This window comes from Asterias rubens, chromosome 9, assembly GCF_902459465.1.
Source record: "Asterias rubens chromosome 9, eAstRub1.3, whole genome shotgun sequence".
NCBI classification, from domain to species: Eukaryota; Metazoa; Echinodermata; class Asteroidea; order Forcipulatida; family Asteriidae; genus Asterias; species Asterias rubens.
This window is the reverse complement of record NC_047070.1, coordinates 12222931-12235079: the sequence shown is the minus strand read 5'-3', so window position 1 is coordinate 12235079 and position 12149 is coordinate 12222931. Positions and strand designations below refer to the sequence as shown.

General features: G+C 39.8%; 1 long non-coding RNA gene across 1 annotated transcript in view; it reads left to right on the top strand.

The window, feature by feature from the left end:
- LOC117294504 overlaps positions 1-12149 on the top strand; it is a 59113-nt gene that overhangs the window by 36327 nt on the left and 10637 nt on the right. The window contains exon 3 of the long non-coding RNA XR_004519542.1: positions 6522-6603. This is a non-coding gene — a long non-coding RNA (uncharacterized LOC117294504). The remainder of the gene's footprint in view (positions 1-6521; positions 6604-12149) is intronic.

Below are 12149 nucleotides of genomic sequence, written 5' to 3'. Positions count from 1 at the left end.
TTCAATTCGCTGCCAGCAGCAGAATTACATGAACAGTTACATAGTTAAACATTTGGAGTAAAACATTACATTACTATTTAAAATTGCCTAAATCTTACACAGAAAAACTGAGAGGGAGAATTACTGTACACTCCTATAGGGAGGAGAACAGTTACTTAAAATTAATTAATTAAACATATGAGTGAAACATTACAATCAAAATTAAAATGGCGTAAAAACTATTACACTAAAACGGAGATGATAATTAACAAATAATGATAATTAACAAATAATATTAATGTCCTAATGGGCTTTGCCCAATGAAAAGTGGCAAAATGTTACATTACGTTGATTTTGAGGACCTTTATTGAAATAAATGCAGATATGACCAACCATTTAGTGACTGGTATGTAACATGACGATGTTTAATGTTTTAGAATCATTAATTGTGTCAAGGTTTGGTTATACCTCTGAATTTATTTGAATTTCATAAGGATATCTAGCTAAGAACTCTTCGTAACTCTTGGGGCGCAATTAACTTAAAAATGGCAGCTTCCATGTAAATCAAGCTTCATGGGTGTAGAGTTGGTGAGTGCCATTAGTCTGCTTTTTACTGCATGTTTATAAGGAATGTATCATTATTTTAGTTACTACAGCTAGGCAACCAGAAGTCAGTTGACAGTCAGTCATTCAGCGGGGGGATGTTTTTAGCCGAAGCCTTCTCGGGAAACTCTGATGGTCGTCTTCCACGCATCCCGGTCCAGCATTCAGCGTTTCTTGTTGTGTTGCGTCCTCCTTCTGCTTGGCTCCTGTTTCCATCAATGGGTTCCAAAAGCACTAAGGGCTCACAGCTAGCTCTGGATGGCGGACACAGTGGCTAGCAAGCCTCGTCCTTCGATTGTTCCCTGATCTTAACAGATACTCTTGGTAGGGCAGCGTAGAGCTGGGAGTTTGGCATATGGTCTTCCCAGTGCACATCAAGGGCCATCCGTGGCATTCTTATATAGATGCCGTCTAGTGATCATTCTTGATTTGCTGACAGAGAAAGAAGCTTCTAGAACTCCCGCATGGAATATACTGATGGATCCTGAGGCTAGAAACACAGTTGGCAAGCTGGGTTATAGAGGCCAACAGAATACAGAGAGCAAACTTACCTTCAACCATGCATATTGGTAAATTCATCTTCTTTGCGGTGGACAATAGTGACTAGAATGAAGATACACCAGATTGGAAACAGACACTCCATGCCACTGCCACTGCAGTTTATCAACAACGACAACAGGCTGAAAGGCCTAACTACTTCACATGTCTTGTTGCCTGTTCAGCATCAAACACCAAGTTTGCCAAAGGTTCCACCCTTGCTGGGTTCAAGACCGGATCGGCGAAGGATGTGCTGAGGCTGCCTCATGCACATGACTCTGTGTGGCTGCTTTCACGCACCTTAGTGCGCCCAAATCATCTTGATGACATCCAGTACATGGACATCAAACTCCTAGAAGGGCTGTCAGTCCATGGACATTGAACCCCTAGAAGGGACTTCGGACTGGATGTCATCAAGATGATTTGGGCGCACTATGGTGCGTGAAAGCAGCCACACAGAGTCATGTGGCCAACTGCACTCTGATGAACTGCCCAGCACACTGACAGTGATGTTTCAGCTGAAGGGGTTCGATGTCCAAGGACTGTATGTCATCAAGATGATTTGGGCGCACTATGGTGCGTGAAAGCAGCCACACAGAGTCATGTGCCCAACAGCACTTTGATGGACCGCCCAGCACACTGACAGTGATGTTTCAGCTGTCCAGGGCTCCAGTCAAACAGAAGATGACATACAATCTATGGACACCCCCGAAAGAGTTAGAACACCAACTGGTGTCTGAAACCCACAATGCACAATCAGCAAGTCGGCCATTCAAGATCACAAGGCACAGCATTTCTACTTGGACTGCCTACAACTCACTCCTAGCCTCAGAAAAACCTTTAACTTCTCCTTTGGTAGCAGCACCTGCCCATGAGTGGCAAACACTGTTGACAGTTTTAAAGCAGACACATCAGATCAACTGCATGGTACCTGTCAAAAAAGTTCTGCCTAGTACCAGCACCAAGGACGAGCTGAATGTTTACCTTGCTCAGAAAGCCCTTCACCATTTTGAGAAGAGGTCTGAGACCTTCATTTTTAACTCAAGAAAGGATGTCTTTTTGAACCATTTAGATGTGCAGCACCTTCGTAGTTCACAAGAAGAGGACGATACTAAAAAGATCCTGCACAGCATAGATGCTGTTCAAAGAGGAGCTACAGAACTGTAGGCTACATCCACTCACCAGACACTGATGTGCTTGTCCTTCGACGATAGCAACAACTCTGCAAGAAAACCTTGTTTGTCACTGGCAGTGTGACTAAGAAACAGGAAATTCCATTGAAACCTAAATAATAGCCAATGCACCTGGTGCCGCCAAAGCTGCAGCCTTACCAGGCTTCCATGCTTTCAGTGGAGCTGATCAGATGGGCAGTTTTGCGAGGAAGGTCAAAGTGTTTGCAGTCACTCAATAAATGTACTGCTGAGGTGGTATCTGCATTTGCTGCACTGGGAGCCTAAAGAAGGAGGCATTGAGGTATTTGTTTGGCAACTTAAGGAGCCCGGTATACTTCCATAACAAATGTTGCAGATCTTAGATTGGGCTTTTCTCAAAGAATCAGTTTGTACCACAAAAGTTACCACCCACATGAGGAGCTTTGAAGGAAGTAATCGCATGAGCCCATTACCAGTCCATGGTGTGGTACCAGGACGATGTCCGTGAGCCACATCTACCACCAGCAAATGAGTCCATATGGAAGGTGGAGGGAGATGAGAGGTGCTAATCGCAAACCCTCTACTCCAATACAGTGTGACACATATGATCAAATGTGGATATTAAAGGAACAAATGTCAGTCCCACTGCCCATGCAGGTCACTGACCTCAACAACCCAGAACTGAGCAAGTGCGGGGCAGACAGGGAGGTTTGCAACAAAATGAGTCATGGATATGTTTTGTGGCTTATCGAGGACGAGGTGGATCCTTTGATTTAGTTCTACCTGGAGCAATTTGGTTTTTATGCTGTTTTGATAGGTCTTTGAAACTATCAGAAACATTAGCTTTTGTTGTTTTAAGTAACCAACCTCAATATACTGAACTTTTATGTGAAAAACAACACTGTGATGTTCCAGCAAAACACGGTATGTGAAAAAATAGTTGAAATACATGTACATATTCTTAAAGGAGAGTTCAAAATGTTTATATGTACTTCAATTACTTATTAATAAAGGTCCTTAAAAACACCCCAAAACGGCACTTTGCCATTTTTTCTTCTGCAAAACCTGTAAATACAGTTATATTTTATATTTATTATCATGAATATGCTCACAATTAACTATAAATATGCTCAATTGCCTTGAAACTCTTTGAAAACCTGTCCAAAAAGGAGACTTTTAGGTGAAAATGATGCATGACTTTTGAACCTCAGGTCAAGGTCACTAAAGGTCAATAGAAAAAATGGCAACATCATTTAAATTGTTCTAGGGACTCATGAGAATGCATTTATAATGGTTGCCATAAATTAACATGAAATTTCCACCGGAGTACATTGGCCCCCCCCCCTACTATATATTATTTAACTGTAAGAAGTAAAATATATGGCACTTAAACAGGGAACCGGGTGTTTCTGTTGTTGTTATAGCAAAGCCATATAAGTGTGTGTGCATAGTGTGACAATTGTTAAGGTGTATACTCAAATAGGATCTGTATACAATATTGAAATGTAATGTAGAGAGTATTAATGTTGATTATACTGTAATAGACCTTACCAATAAGTGAGTTACATATAATATATTAACTGCCTGCCACTGGGCAGAATCAAGAATTGACATTTTAATTTTTAATGAACATTTCATGAATAAAATGTTCATGAAAAGTTCATGAAAAATGTTCATGAAAAATGTTCTTGACAAATTCATGAAAACTGTTCATGAAAAGTTCATCAACCAATTGTTCCATTTGTTGTTCAAGAACATTCATGAACTGTTCAAGAACATCATGAAAAGTTTGATGGCCAGTTCATGAACTGATGTCAATGAACAAACATGAACTGTTCATGGATATTCATGAACAATTTATGATCATCTCACCGGGGCACCAGCAGACTAATACTGGACTGACTGACTGACAACAGCAGCACTTAATAAAGAAGTTGTTGATGTAACAGGAAAGCATTTCCTGTTACATCCAAACCTCATAATTTAAAATACATCATAGTGTACAGTTTAAAAGCTAAATACAACACAGGCATTCCTTTACAAGTTTGCTATAAATAAATATACATATATATGTATATATTGAGGAAATTGATGATATTCACAAAATTGGGAAACCACCAACATAGGGCTAGATCGCTCAGTTGGTAGAGCGACGGCACGTTAAACCGGAGGTCGTTGGTTCAAATCCGGCTCTAGTCAATTCTGAGTTTTGAAGACCACTAAAAATTGGGACTGTCCTGATTTCTCAACTTTCCCGATTTTATTTTAAAAAAGTAAAAAAAATTACTGGTGAACAACTGAAAACAAGTCTAGTTGTATCTTAGAGTCAAACAATGGTTCCTTGTCGCAATGAGGGGCATGGTGATAAAATCCATGTTTTAAAGTTTGTAAAATGGTTTGACATGTCTTTTTGCGCTATATTTAATGTGGCGCGATCGCCCGCGTATATAATAACGCATGCACTCTGCTATTTGCCGTCAACTCGCTGTCTACTCCCTTGTGCCGTCAACTCGCCTCAAACTCAACCACTACACAGATGGACCAGTCTTGGACTAGACTAGTCTTGACCCAAGACGTCAGCTTAAATTAACATAAAGTGTAGTACATACCACACATGCAGTGCCGATCATTGACGCCTTGAGCCAAGATTATTCCAAATGCAGGAAAGCGTCCTCTGTTGTGGATGTCGTGCAAGATCTCTGAAAATGCAAGATGGCAGGCGACGGCTTTGTAGCTTGGAGATGATCTTTTCAGGAGAAAAAAACCCTACATTTTTAAAACTGAGATGAAATTTAAAACTTGTGAAAAACTCTCTTTGTGCCAATACTTTATAGTTTTATGCATCTTTTGTGGATTTTAAAATGTATTTTGGAGGAGTTGACGGCGAGTCGACGGCATCGAGTTGGCGGTAAGTAATTGATCCCTATTTCCCAATGTGTGTTGCTGACCGATCGTTAAACCATGGTTCTACCTCCATGGTTAAACCACGAACATGTTTTATCAAAAGGAGTTTTTTACACAACCGATCCTTAAATTAGGAAGCCATGAAAATAGTTGTTTAAAAAAAAGCATAATAAGAGGGTAAGATCGTCCAATTTTTTTCACAATTTTCTTTTTATGTTTTAAAAATATTTTTACATTTGCAGCATTTTGTACACAATCATTTCTAGCTGGGGTGATGCGTGAAGCGCGGCATCCTGCTTGTACCTATAATCACATGAAACAGTGACATCTTTTGAAAGTTTTACGTTCTTGTACCAAATTTATACTAATGTAAATTGATATGATTTAGACATTGTGAATATCTTTTTGTACGACCACATTTTTTGAAACACTTGATTTCTAGTTTTATGCTTCAAATTTAATTTTTTTGTTTTTAAAATATTATTTACATTTTACATACAATTTGGTGAATAAAAAATATAAAAATCAGTTAAAAGCATTGTTAAGTGGGTGCTCCCCAAGCTTTGTTCAAAACAATTCAGTTGGGACATGTGGAATTTCAGTGTACCTCATAATCAACTATAAAAAGTCAAGTACAGGCAAAATTCTCCTCATGAAAATGTGATAGATTTTTTAGTTATATAGGAAAACCTCTGCCAATGTAAATATTGATTCTTCATGTACTGTAATTCACTGTACTACTTGGAGGTTAGCCTATATAATTTAACTAAGGGAATAAAAGGGTAGCAACTAGTTCTTTCACGGCCGTTTAAAACAGGCAGGGTCGAATTGCCATGTGATAAAGGCCCTCACCTTCGGCTCGGGCCTTTATTACACGGCAGGTCGACCCAAGGTTTTAGAACTAGTAGCTTTTTGGTTAAAAGGAATAATTAAGTAAGAAACTCTGTAAAATCCGTTTTCGACGTGCTTGAGCTTTGTATGTTTCTACCTCCATGGTACATGTACAGTGTTGCATGCCTATATCCGACAGTTTCTGGTTCCGTTCGTGCGCATGCGCGTACAGTCTTGGTGCAGCACATATTGGTTTTCCTTTCACACACAGCGAGGGCAACTCACCAACAGTGCCTGCATCGCCCGTAACAAGAAATGTCTTGCACCAAGACTAGCGCGGAGTATCCGCTCACAACCGGTTATAAACACTGGTCATTATCAAAGGTTTAAACACCCCCACGTGACGCGCTCTCCACCAATAGGAATAGCGAAACTGTCTGAGGTATTTATGAATGCTTTAAATGAAGATGAATTGCATTAACTCAAAGTTGATATTATGAATAACAATTTATCTAGGACTTCCTACAAGATGCAAGCCAGCGATATTCATCATCCTATACATCTACTGACAGCAGCCCACACCTCAGACTGGATAAAAGTGAGTAGGTGTTACCTCAAAAGCTCATATGAATGCATGTACATTTACCATTTACTTTTAAAACTTTACTGATGTAGTATTGGGATATCCTTTTCTCATTCTCATGTTTTTAAAGCTTCCATTTTTAGCCCATGTTAGGTTGTTTTTTTTTTGTTTTTTTTTAACATGATAATAATAAATATGATTTGAGGCAATGCATGGTGAGGTATCAATATATATTTGGTTTGCGGTAACACCATGTGTGTATCTACTTGCCAGCACCATGTTAGCTAGCGAGCTGTGCAAGCCGTGTTAGCACGACCAGTTGGGCTGAAATCACGGGCAAAATTTTGATACACGGCTTTGGTTGAAGCCATGCTGTCTAATAATTTCAGTGAAAATTACTGAACTTTATTAAAAGTTTAAAAACAGCAGTGAGTAAACCTTGGATACGGTTTTAACAGATTTCCTTCTTCTTTTTGAATCAAAATGTCCCGCACATCGACGATGCAACCGTAAAATAAAATGACGAGATGCCGCGATAACGCTGACCACATTGCGACCAGACAAAACACCATGCACAAACCATATACACTAATACACAACGCAAGTGCAAGACACACATATTTCGTTTTTACGTTCAGTCGCCTCCATAGACCGGCATCAGCAGGCAGCATGAACTCCATGCATGCGTGGTATGAAAGCGGCGAATTCACACACATTTTCGTTCAGATTATTTTAGGTACCAGCACTATGGTCATGCAGGAATGGCTTGTGCAATCGACTTATTTATCGTGCAGGAATAGTTTGCGCACTTGTGCAGGAATAGTGTTATTACGCCAATAGTGCAGGAATAATTTGCGCAATTTGATAATCGAGAAGGATTGGTTTAGCGCCCGGACAAAGTTGTCTCATTACATAAGGAGAACCCTAGTGTTGCCATGTGATGGGGCGTGACTGGGGGAAGTACAGAAAATTATAACAGGATGGAGTGGCCATGGCTGCGTGTTTTATGTACAAACGATTAAATAAAACTGGTCATTTTCAAATGTGGCTTATTTAAAATATGGCTATATTATTATTATTTATTTGGCCATTTCACAAAGCAAAATAACAACATTAGCAAACAAAATAGTTAAAGGAATACAATAAATTAAAAATAAACATGTTGGTCCTGAATGAAGAGGACTAGCTGACACTAGGTTTGAATACAACAAGGAACATGTGAAGAATAGATGTAGATGAGAGATGAGGATAGATAGGGTAAGGACAGAATGGGGTGGTAGAGGGAACAGCAGGGAATTAGAAACAAAAACAACCCATTTCAAGCTGGCCAGGATTAACAAAAGTGTATTGGAACGCTGTGACCCAAAAACTTGAGTTGCCTATAATAAAGTTCCTCAGATCATTGATTTTTGTTTGTACTTCTCGTATATTTATTTACAAAATTCGCTGTTTCGGAAGCACCACCATACTGCATGTTATTACAGTTGGTGCTCGTTTTCTTCCATAATTGAACCTCATACCCAACAAAACATCTTCACAATAAGGCCGCATTCGCACCTTGTGGTTTAACCATGGCTCCATTTTCAAAGTTGTCAAACAATGGCGGACCAACGCCTCACTAAACACCTTCTGGTGTGCATTGTCTGTGATGCATTTTAGCTGGGTCTGCTTGTAAAAGAAGATGCACAATGACCCACAAACATAATTTATTACAAAGAGAGGGGAGGTCGGACGTTCTTCACTTGTAACAAAACCGTCACCAACACTAGCACTCATTGCCGGCAATATTAAATAAAAATAATACGAAGTACGGACATTGTTACGATTTAATTTTTAAAATGTCAAAATTCACACAACGGCAAACCATGGAGGTAGTGGGCAAAGATAATTCAAAAAAATATATATACAAAACACTTGTAAACAAGAGGTTGGCATTATTCACCGCATGATTTTTTTAGCACTAGCTGTATAGCTGTCTATATCAGACGCAAGTCCACAAAATGTTAACAACTGAGTCCCACGCATGTTCAACAACCCAGCCATTGACATGTCCCATGCACCTTAAAGTCAAAGAGACAAGGCATTACATGATACCGCAAACCTTTCCATAAAGAGACTTTTCTTTGTTATTATTATTATTTATTCGGCCAATACAAGTTACAACAAAAAAGTTACAATAGCACAAGACAGAACATTAACGGAAAAAAAAAAAACAATTATAAAAAAGCAAGATATAAGGAAAACAAATACAGAATTAAATAAAAGAATAAATAAGGTTAAATTAAATTAACTGAAATAAATTATTAGCAAAAAGAAAACAAAAGCAAAAAATAAATCCAATAAGAGGGCGACTGAGGGCGGAGTATGTAGGAGGAAAAGAGAACCAAATGGGAACGACAACCAGAAGGGATAAAACACAAGGACAAATCATGCGGGTTGGGGGTAACAAAAGTAAACCAAATTACTATTGCTCGGAAGCATGCTGCCCCACGCATGACCAACAAACACAATGGACTCAGAAACAACAATAGGGAACGGAAACCAAACGGGGGATCGTTCACGACCTGCATGCAAACAAATTGAACATCTATTACACTTTGTGGTTTAGACAATGATCCTTAAGAGGTGGAGAAATGTCATAAGAGGACAAATTACAGCAGCTTCGCGAATGACGGGTGGTATCGTGTCCCACAATCTGGGAAATCGATGGGAGGGTGAATGGAACAATGAGTCGGTACGAGCTGAAAGATGGCGGAATGTGAGTGAGTCAAGATGACAAGGATTAATGAAAACCCCGGTAAGAATGGCACTGAGCAAGTAATTACGCCTATTAGTTAGAGAATGTCAGTGAAGATGCTGCAATCTGTCCTCATAAGACATTACTCCGCGCCTTTGTTTAAGAGCAAGCCGGGTAGCAGTTCTTTGAACCCTCTCAAGCTGATTTTGTTGTGATAATGTAAACGGATGCCATGCTGGGAGACCATACTCTAAAATTGGGAGAACAAGAGATTTGTACAGCGAGAAAATTGCGTTAGTGGAGGACCCTCTAGCAACTGATGAAACCTAATATGCGGTTAGCTCTGGCAATTACTGAGGAGGTATGAGTAGCCCATGAAAGTTTGGAATCAAGTGTAAGCCCTAGGTACTGAAACGACTTGGTAGATTCTATTGGAAGAGTACCTAGGTTGTACAATATTGGGTCAAGGTTCCTGCATCTTGTGACATGCATGACCTTGGTTTTACTAATGTTGAATGTCATTTCATTGACATTGGACCAGTTAGCAAGCTTATCTAAGTCAGATTGGAGCACAAGTTCGTCATTGGTGTTTTCTATTGTGCGGTACAGAAGAACGTCATCGGCAAATAACACACAACTGGATGACGTTGAATGAGATATGTCATTAACAAAAAGATTGAATAGTAATGGCCCTAATACACTGCCTTGAGGTACACCAGAAGTAATGTTAACCCATGAGGAGACTCCGCCCCTAAAGAGAACCCGTTGCTTGCGGTCTGTCAGGAAAGACCGAACCCAACACCACAACTTGCCCCGAACATTGAAAGAAGTAGCAAGTTTTTCAAGTAGGATGTGGTGTGGCATTGTGTCGAAGGCTTTTGACATGTCCAAGAAAACGGCATCTACTCTAGGGGGGCGGCGTCTATTAAGGGTGGATGACCAAGATTTAATAATGTTCACCAGTTGGGTAACACAACTCCTGTGTTTTACAAAGCTGTGCTGATAGGGATTTAAGAGAGCAAAGGTGTTTAAGTGATTATTGAATACAACAGTTATAATGCGTTCAAGAACCTTACATAACACAGAAGTCAGAGTTGTCAAGAGAACTGCGGATTTGCATACGTAATGAGCCCAAAATAAGGGGTTTACAATCACTGACCCTTGGACTTTTCGAGCGTCATTGAATCTATTCTTTTAAGAACCACCTGTGCTGATATTTTTGTTTCGGTGTAAAAAGAAACATGAAAATTTACCTTTTCGGAGCAATGGAGGTCGGAGCAGTCCTTGCTCTATGGGTTGGAGATTCCTACTCATTTTTAAATTTGCGTTTTGTTCTTGAACTTCCCTATCAAAGAAAAGAGTCAAACTCATGGTCCCACTAAACTTTCTTTCGACGCTTAACCGAACCGTAACACATGTTGGTATGCATCTTACAGTTTTACCATAGAGCAAGGGTTTTTACTAAAGTGTAATTCGATGGCAGTTGGAAAGTATAGAAGTAAGGGCTGTCATTTAGAGGACATTGCAGCAATGGGGCATAGGCCCACCAATTCGATAACTTTGAGGGCTTTACTAAAATGCGCCTTGCTGACGTTCGAGAGGGCCAGTGCAGCGGTTTAAAACTAAAAGACCGTTTTGTCATTCTTATAATTTCCTCCAGATGTTTGTTTTTTTGGCGCCCTGACCAGAGACGAAACTCTTTTTAGGGGTCCAAGAGTTGCTGCCAAAGAGTTTTAGTCATGAAAAAACCCAAGTAAAAGCGGAGGTACCGGTCTTAACAATATTGTGTGGATCCGTTTCCAGCTGCCATGTGTTTTATTTATTCGCAATTACCCCGTTTTGATGGCTGTAATTATTTACCATGTAGTTGTTAAAGCCATGTTCACACGAGTAAGCTAACTTCACTGCTAACTTCATTCGCTGCTAAATGTTCACAGCGGGGGTTCTCTTGGCAAAACGACTTAGCCAAAAAGTACGTTGCAGTTAGCCAGCACGGCCTCCGGTAGTTTTCTCTGCAAAACTGTCGTAGCTTTGTTGAAGAAATCTACGTGTTGGCTCGAAGAAAAGCTTATAATAAACGTTCCGTACTTTTTAAAAGTTTGCAGCAATTCTATTTAAGAGTTCCGTAGTTTTTTAACTAAACTCACTGCGATTCTATTTTATATGAGAACTGACACTATTTTGTTTTGGTCTGTGCTTTTCACATCACTACGCCGTGTTACAATTTCGTCCCCATGCATTGGTTTGGTGCGCGATGTCATGTACCCTGAACGCTACACATGCGTTGCCTTTGCATGGGAATGAGGATGATCAACTCACATGGCTGGCATGGCCATATATGGATGGCTAAGAAAGGAAATGTTTTTGTCGTCTTTTGAGTATGATTTAACTTTCATAATGAACTAAGAAGATGTCAAAAATGAAAAAAACTTCAATATTTTGGGCGGCAAGCGAGGGAAAATAATATCAAGGCCTACATGTGCAAAACCCGGAGATAAAATAAAAGACGGCAAAACATCGGGCTGAAAATTTGAAATCATAGCTAAGGTCAGTTGCATTCACATGGGGAAAAACACACTACTAAATTCCTTATCTGCGGTCCAAGTATCAAGTTTCGCTGCTAAGTTCAGTTAGCAGCATGTGCAGCGGACATTTTTTGCTGCTAACTTTTGGATTTAGCAGCGACGTTAGCAGTGAAGTTTACTATTTCTTACATTCACACGCTCACATATTTTTCGCCGCTAGTTACTTAGTGCTAGCGCAGTGGAGTTAGCTACCCGTGTGAACGTACTTGGGTCTGTCCACACTAATGGGACCATTTGAT